At 45.6% G+C, this 6,000-nt stretch overlaps 1 protein-coding gene across 4 annotated transcripts in view; it reads right to left on the reverse strand.

Annotated features, from left to right (window-relative positions):
- The window catches only part of LOC105465242 (poly(A) binding protein interacting protein 2B), a 42,602-nt gene extending 37,395 nt beyond the window's left edge, over window positions 1-5,207 (reverse strand). Inside the window, exons 1-2 of one of the 4 annotated variants that reach the window (XM_011713530.2) lie at window positions 5,014-5,207; window positions 4,261-4,345 (exon numbers count right to left, since the gene is read on the reverse strand). The gene's annotated coding sequence lies outside the window, so the exon portion shown is untranslated. Of the gene's footprint in view, window positions 1-4,260; window positions 4,346-4,435; window positions 4,456-5,013 lie in introns of those variants that run through there. The other 3 variants (XM_011713528.2, XM_011713532.3, XM_011713529.3) reach the window with 3 other exon arrangements.
- Between the last annotated feature and the right edge of the window lie 793 nt (window positions 5,208-6,000).

The following is a 6,000-nucleotide window of genomic DNA, read 5'->3' on the forward strand; positions in this document are numbered from 1 at the left end:
AGAAACGGAACACGGGAGGGTACAAATAAGGGAATAAAAGCTGGCCACCGGAGCCAGCAGCAGCAACCTGCTTGGGTCCCCTTCCACGCTATGGAAGCCATGTTCTTTCATGCTTCACAATAAACCTCACTCTTCGGGTCTGTGCCATCTTTAAGAGTTGTAACACTCACTGCCAAGGTCTGGGGTTCCATTCTTGAAGTCAGTGAGACCATGAACCCACAGACAGGAACCAACTCCAGACACAATACAACTATTGTGCGAGTGTGGCATACACAAAAAGCATATCTGTAGCATATCTGTGTGATTGATAATACATACAACCAACCTTACTTCTTTGGCCACAAGTGACTGGACCAGGGCTCAGTGCTTCAGCTAAGGACAACATATAGGCTGAACTTCAGGGAGATCAATCACCAAAGACATGGCGTTGCTCAAAATTCTCCCTAATAGGGGTCTTCTGTTTTTAGAAAGTGACAGACTAATCCAATCAGATATTCTTTCTTGGAAAATACAAATGTTGAGTGAACGAAGGAAAAGAGGGCAGGTCTTCAGAGCTCAAATACTAAATACCGCTAAATTAATGTTCTATGAGGTTTTGAAAGTACTAGGGCCAAGAGACAATATGGCTGCTTAGACGACTTCCCATCCAAGTTTACATTCAGCCTTCATCACCAAAGCTGATACGTGTGTGCCTCTTCCTTGCAACCCACCAGGGACTAACATATCATATACCACTTTTGATATCAGGAAACAGGCTCAGAAGTCCAAGAGCTTGATCAAAGGAACTCAGTTGGTAGGCAGCAGAACCATAATTCAAAGACTCAGGTCAGCATGATTCTTCTGTGATATCCTGCCACTTACATGGGTAAGTGGCCTCAAAATCAACAAAAGACAAGTAGAGGCTGACATGCAACAATGGAGAGAGGCTCAAAAGGAAAAGTTTTTACACAAAAATAGAAAAGAAATGTTCTGGAAGTATGTCTGGGGATGTGAAGTAGGAGCAGGCACACCAGGTTTACTTTGGTCAAGTGAATCTATAATTCCAACCTAGGCCTCTCCCCGGAGCTCCTGACATAGGTATCTGTCTTTCTTATGCAAATATAAAATCCACAGGGCAGGACCTTAATCTCTAGCTTGTTCACCACAGATTAAAGCAGAGTTTGAGGCTGGATGCAGAGGCTCATGCCTGTAATCCCAGCACTGTGGGAAGCCAAGGTGGAAGGATCCCCCGAGATCAGGATATCGAGACCAGCCTGGCCAACATGGTGAAACCCTGTCTCTACTAAAATGCAAAAATTAGCTGGGCATGGTGGTGTGAGCCTATAATCCCAGCTACTTGGAGTCTGAGGCAGGAGAATCACTTGAACCCAGGAGGCGGACATTGCAGTGAGCTGAGATCGTGCCATTGCACTCCAGCCTGGGCGACAAGAGCGAAACTCCATCTCAAAAAAACAAAGACAAAAACAAAAAACAAGTTGTGTTTTTTTTTTTTTTGAAGCAGAGTCTCACTCTTGCCCAGGCTGGAGTGCAGTGGCGCGATCTTGGCTCACTGCAACTTCCGCCTCTTGGGTTCAAGCAAGTCTCTGCCTCAGCCTCCTGAATAGCTGGGACTATAGGCGCCTGCCACCACTCCTGGCTAATTTTGTTGTATTTTTAGTAGAGACAGGGTTCCACCATCCTGGCCAGGTTGGTATTGAACTCCTGACCTCGTGATCCACCTGCCTTAGCCTCCCAAAGTGCTGGGATTACAGGCGTGAGCCACCGTGCCCGGCCGAGTCTGACTTATAGTAAGTGCTTAATATATGATAAATGAACAAACTGAACAAATGAATATATGATAAATGAATAAATATATGAATAAATGTACAAACTATCAAATAAGCTAAAGAAATACTCCACATTGTTGGGGAAAAGGCTAAAAATGAAACAGACCCTAGCAGTCCCTTACAAATACAGTTCATCCTCATTACTTGTGGATCTCATATTTGCAAATTTGCTTACTTGCTAAAATGTCTTTGTAATCCCCAAATTAATACTTGTGGAGCTTTCAAGGTGACTCACGGATATATACATAGTAGTGAAAAATATGTCACTCCTTGCCCACGTCCCAAGCTAAGATCAAATAAGGTGACCCTCAGCCTCGTCTCAGCTCTCATACAAAACTGACCAGAGGACAGAGACAGCAGAAGGCAGTGCAGCGTAGTGCAAGAAGCTCTGGCTCTGGGGCCATCTGGACGAGTCTGAATCTTAACTCTGGCACCTGTTAGTGGAGCGGCCTCAGGCAAATCGCTTAACACTTCTGTACTTCCTTTATTCTTTTGTAAATAAAGAAAATTCAATCTACCAGGATGAGTTGTTTTTAGGAATTAAGATTGTAATCTATGTGAGATATCTATATATGTATATATTTTCCCTAGGAACAAGGGTTGAATATTTGATAATCCAGTGTTCTTGGCAACTTTATAGAATATAACTACTGCAAATAATGAGAATCGACTATAATTATTTATAAAGAAATAACAGAGAAGTAGGCAAAAACAATTATTTGGATGAGGCAGACGCAGGCTTCAAGATTTTGAAGAAAAAGAATTTCACCAGGCACATAAGGTGTGGAAAAGGCTTGCAAGGAATGGTGCCTACAGAGAGAGGTGCAGATGGTGGAAAAGAACAGGCAGGTTCAGGAAATGGCACTTCAGGAAGTCTAGGGCAGTAGAAGATGAGGTCGGAACATGGTGCCATCGTGCTTCTCTGAACCCTGTATATTCCTTGTACTGCAGAACCTCACTCTCTGCATTAAATTATTGGTTTCTAGTTCTCTCTTCCATTAAACTGTGAGGTCAAGGTCTCTAAGGTCCTCAAGGTCAAGGTCTCTAAGAAGAAATCATAGCTAGAGTCCTCTAAATTTGCAAACAAGTTATTATTAAACACAAATACTCCCAAAAAAGACTGTACAAAAATAACTTTGGTTTTCAGCTGCAGTCATAGCAATTCACAACTGGTACAGATTTGCAATTTGTCCAGGATTTTTCTCTGATGACTGCTGTAACTCTCATAAACTCTTTTCATTGTTTTAGACACCCAGTCATTTGTTGGAACAGTTTTAAGATCTTGCTCTTTTTAGTGTAATTGATTAATTGGTTGATTGACTGAGATGGGGTCTCACTATGTTGCCCAGGTTGGTCTTAAACTCCTAGGTTCAAGCAATCCTCCTGCCTCAGCCTCCTAAGTGGCTGGGATTACAAGCGCACACCACTGTGCTAGGCTCTAGTGTGATTTATTAACAAGGCTTAAACATATGGTCCATTAGACAAGGCTGCCACCTCAGAGTAAAGATTTCTTTTAATTCACTATAATAGACTTTTTTCTTTATATGCAAGATACAATTTTACCACAGTAAAATACAAGGAAGCATATTGATATATACATTACAAACAGGATAAGGAAAGCAATATAATTTTTTTCACAAATGCTTGCAAAATTCTGGCCAAAACACAGTTAACATGATGTTAAACTCACAGCTTACATTTCTCCACTGAAAGCTAGGAAAAACAATTCCAATTTTTCTAAAGTCAGGAAACTAAGCACTGTGAGAATTTACAAGATTTTGTAAACTTGTATATTCTCCCTACCCCGATATACAAGTAGCCAAAGGAGCCTATCAGTCTTACCCCAACACTTCAATCTCCTTCAACCTCCAAAATAAAACCCTCACCATCCAATATCTGAATTTATATTTTCAAACATCTAAAATCTTAATCAAAACTAAGAGCAGTGCATTAGCTTTTCCCCACAAAATTATTGGTATAATTTTACTTAGGCACAACTTAGTTTGTGCTATTACCTAGAAACATATGGCTAGAACCGACATTACTAGAAACCAAACGAATATACTATGAAGGTGAAAAGGGAATAGGGAACGTTGTTTTTAAACAGATTCAATGCTGTTATTATCCATTCATAGGTTGGGTGTGATCAAATCACACTGTGCTGTACAACTAAGTATGTTCTGTATTTTATGACAAAATAGGGTAGCCAGGTCCTTACACTGCAAACTCCCAGAAACCCCAGTTAAGCTGTTTAAAGTATAATCCAATTCAATTTACTTAAAATAATAGTAACAAAATTTAAATCCCTTGCTTCTAGTTAGCCCTTTTCAACTGCATTTTCAGCAATTACCACCAAAAGAACGGCATTAGGACAAAGATTCTAGAGCGGGTATAATGATCAAATGCCATCTTAAGGAAGGCAAAAACAGTTTACCATGAACAAAACCGATTAAAGTTCCCAACCTTGCCAAACTCCCTGTTCAACGTATTCTGCCTCTCTCGGTTCACCTTTCAGCTGCCTGGAAGAGGCAAGTGGAAAATGTTAGTTTTCTGGAGAGATGAGAATGGAATTTAGAGGTTGGTCGGGGGTGATGGACTCACTCACGGACCGCAAGGCACAAGAGAAGTGGCGAACGTCTCCCAGGCAAATGAGGCATGAAGAATGAGGGCTGGAGTCAATCGGGAGATGGAGCAAGTATAAAACGGCAGAGGACGCGCAGGGGCCCGCGAATGGGGGAGGGGCAGGAAGCGCAATCCCTCCCCTCCAGCCCGGGGAGAGGGGCGGGGGATGCCGCGCGGGTCAATTTGCCTAGCATTGTTGCACCTGGGTAGCAATGGGACTCAGGCCAAGAATCCGGTTCGAGTGTTAGGAGGACGCTGAGGGGAGTCAGGAACATGGGTGGGGGTAGGGGTGAGGGGGAAACAGAGCACCTGTGCGGGGGGAAAGGGACGAAAACCCCCTATCGCCCCGGAGGGGCAGGGGCTGACCCCAGCGGACGCCCCTTTTCGCCGATGGTCGCGACGTGGGATCCCGTGCGCTTTCCCTGCCCACAGGAGCTCGGGCAGGCGCGTGCCGCCCCTCACAGCCCCGACGGCGGCAGAAAGGGAGGCGCAGGGCGCCCCCAGAGCCAGGAGAACAGCGCTTCCCTCGAGTCCTTTCCCCAGCAGCCCGGGCACCCGAGCCCACCTGGGCTGACCAGAAGCCCCTCCTTCAGATCGTACTCTGCCACTCCTCCGAGAGCTTAAGCTGTTGCCGTAGAGGTCGCCGTCGCCAGAACAGTCTCGGCCTTTAGTACCAAAGCGTGAAGCACAGAACCCGAGAAGCGCCACTACCACTTGCCAGGTTACCTCTTACTGCACACTACCTCCTCGCCCCGCCCCCGAACCCAAGCCATTGGTTGCCGGGCACCGCCCCATTCGTCTATTGGGCCGAAGAGGATGCCGTTCGGTCACCTAGAATGGCATATGTGGTTTTTATTGGTCTAAATGTGAAGCAGTGCCCGCCCACTCTCTCAGAAGTTTCAGCTTCTGATTGGTTTTAATGTCTGTCTTTTCTCTTCCTTCATTTTTTTTTCCTGTGGTGGAACACCTCCTTGCGGGAGACGCCGGCTCTGATTGGCTGAAAGGACGCTACGCTAGCCTGGGATAGGCATTGGGCCAAGGATGCGCCCGGCCCACTCGTTGGGGAGGAGACCAAGCGCCTCACTCTGGGTTTGTTTACACAGACTCTTGCTCCAGCTTCGTCTATTGGCTGAGCTGGAAGCCACTGCCACCGAGTTTTGCCTGTCAGCCTGCAAGGAGGACGGTAGGGGTGGGCCTCGGTAGGATTTCCCCCAGCTGTCAATTACCAAAGGAAGAGCTTTGATGCAAGCTGCTTCGGACCTGGTGCTATTCTCTGTAGGGAAAATTAAGGAGTTAAGCTCCTTGGGATGCTGGAAGGAAGCAAAGGGACGCTGGAAGGAAGCCGACGGATGCTTCCACTTTTCTAGAAACAAACCTAACTTCTTGAGTGCTTTAAAAAAATAAAACTTGGCCGGGCGCGGTGACTCACGCCTGTAATCCCAGCACTTTGGGAGGCCGAGGCGGGCGGATCACAAGGTCAGGAGTTCGAGACCAGCCTCGCCAGTATGTTGAAACCCCGTCTCTACTAAAAATGCAAAAATTAGCTGGGCGT

Source organism: Macaca nemestrina, chromosome 13 (assembly GCF_043159975.1).
Source record: "Macaca nemestrina isolate mMacNem1 chromosome 13, mMacNem.hap1, whole genome shotgun sequence".
Lineage (NCBI taxonomy): Eukaryota > Metazoa > Chordata > Mammalia > Primates > Cercopithecidae > Macaca > Macaca nemestrina.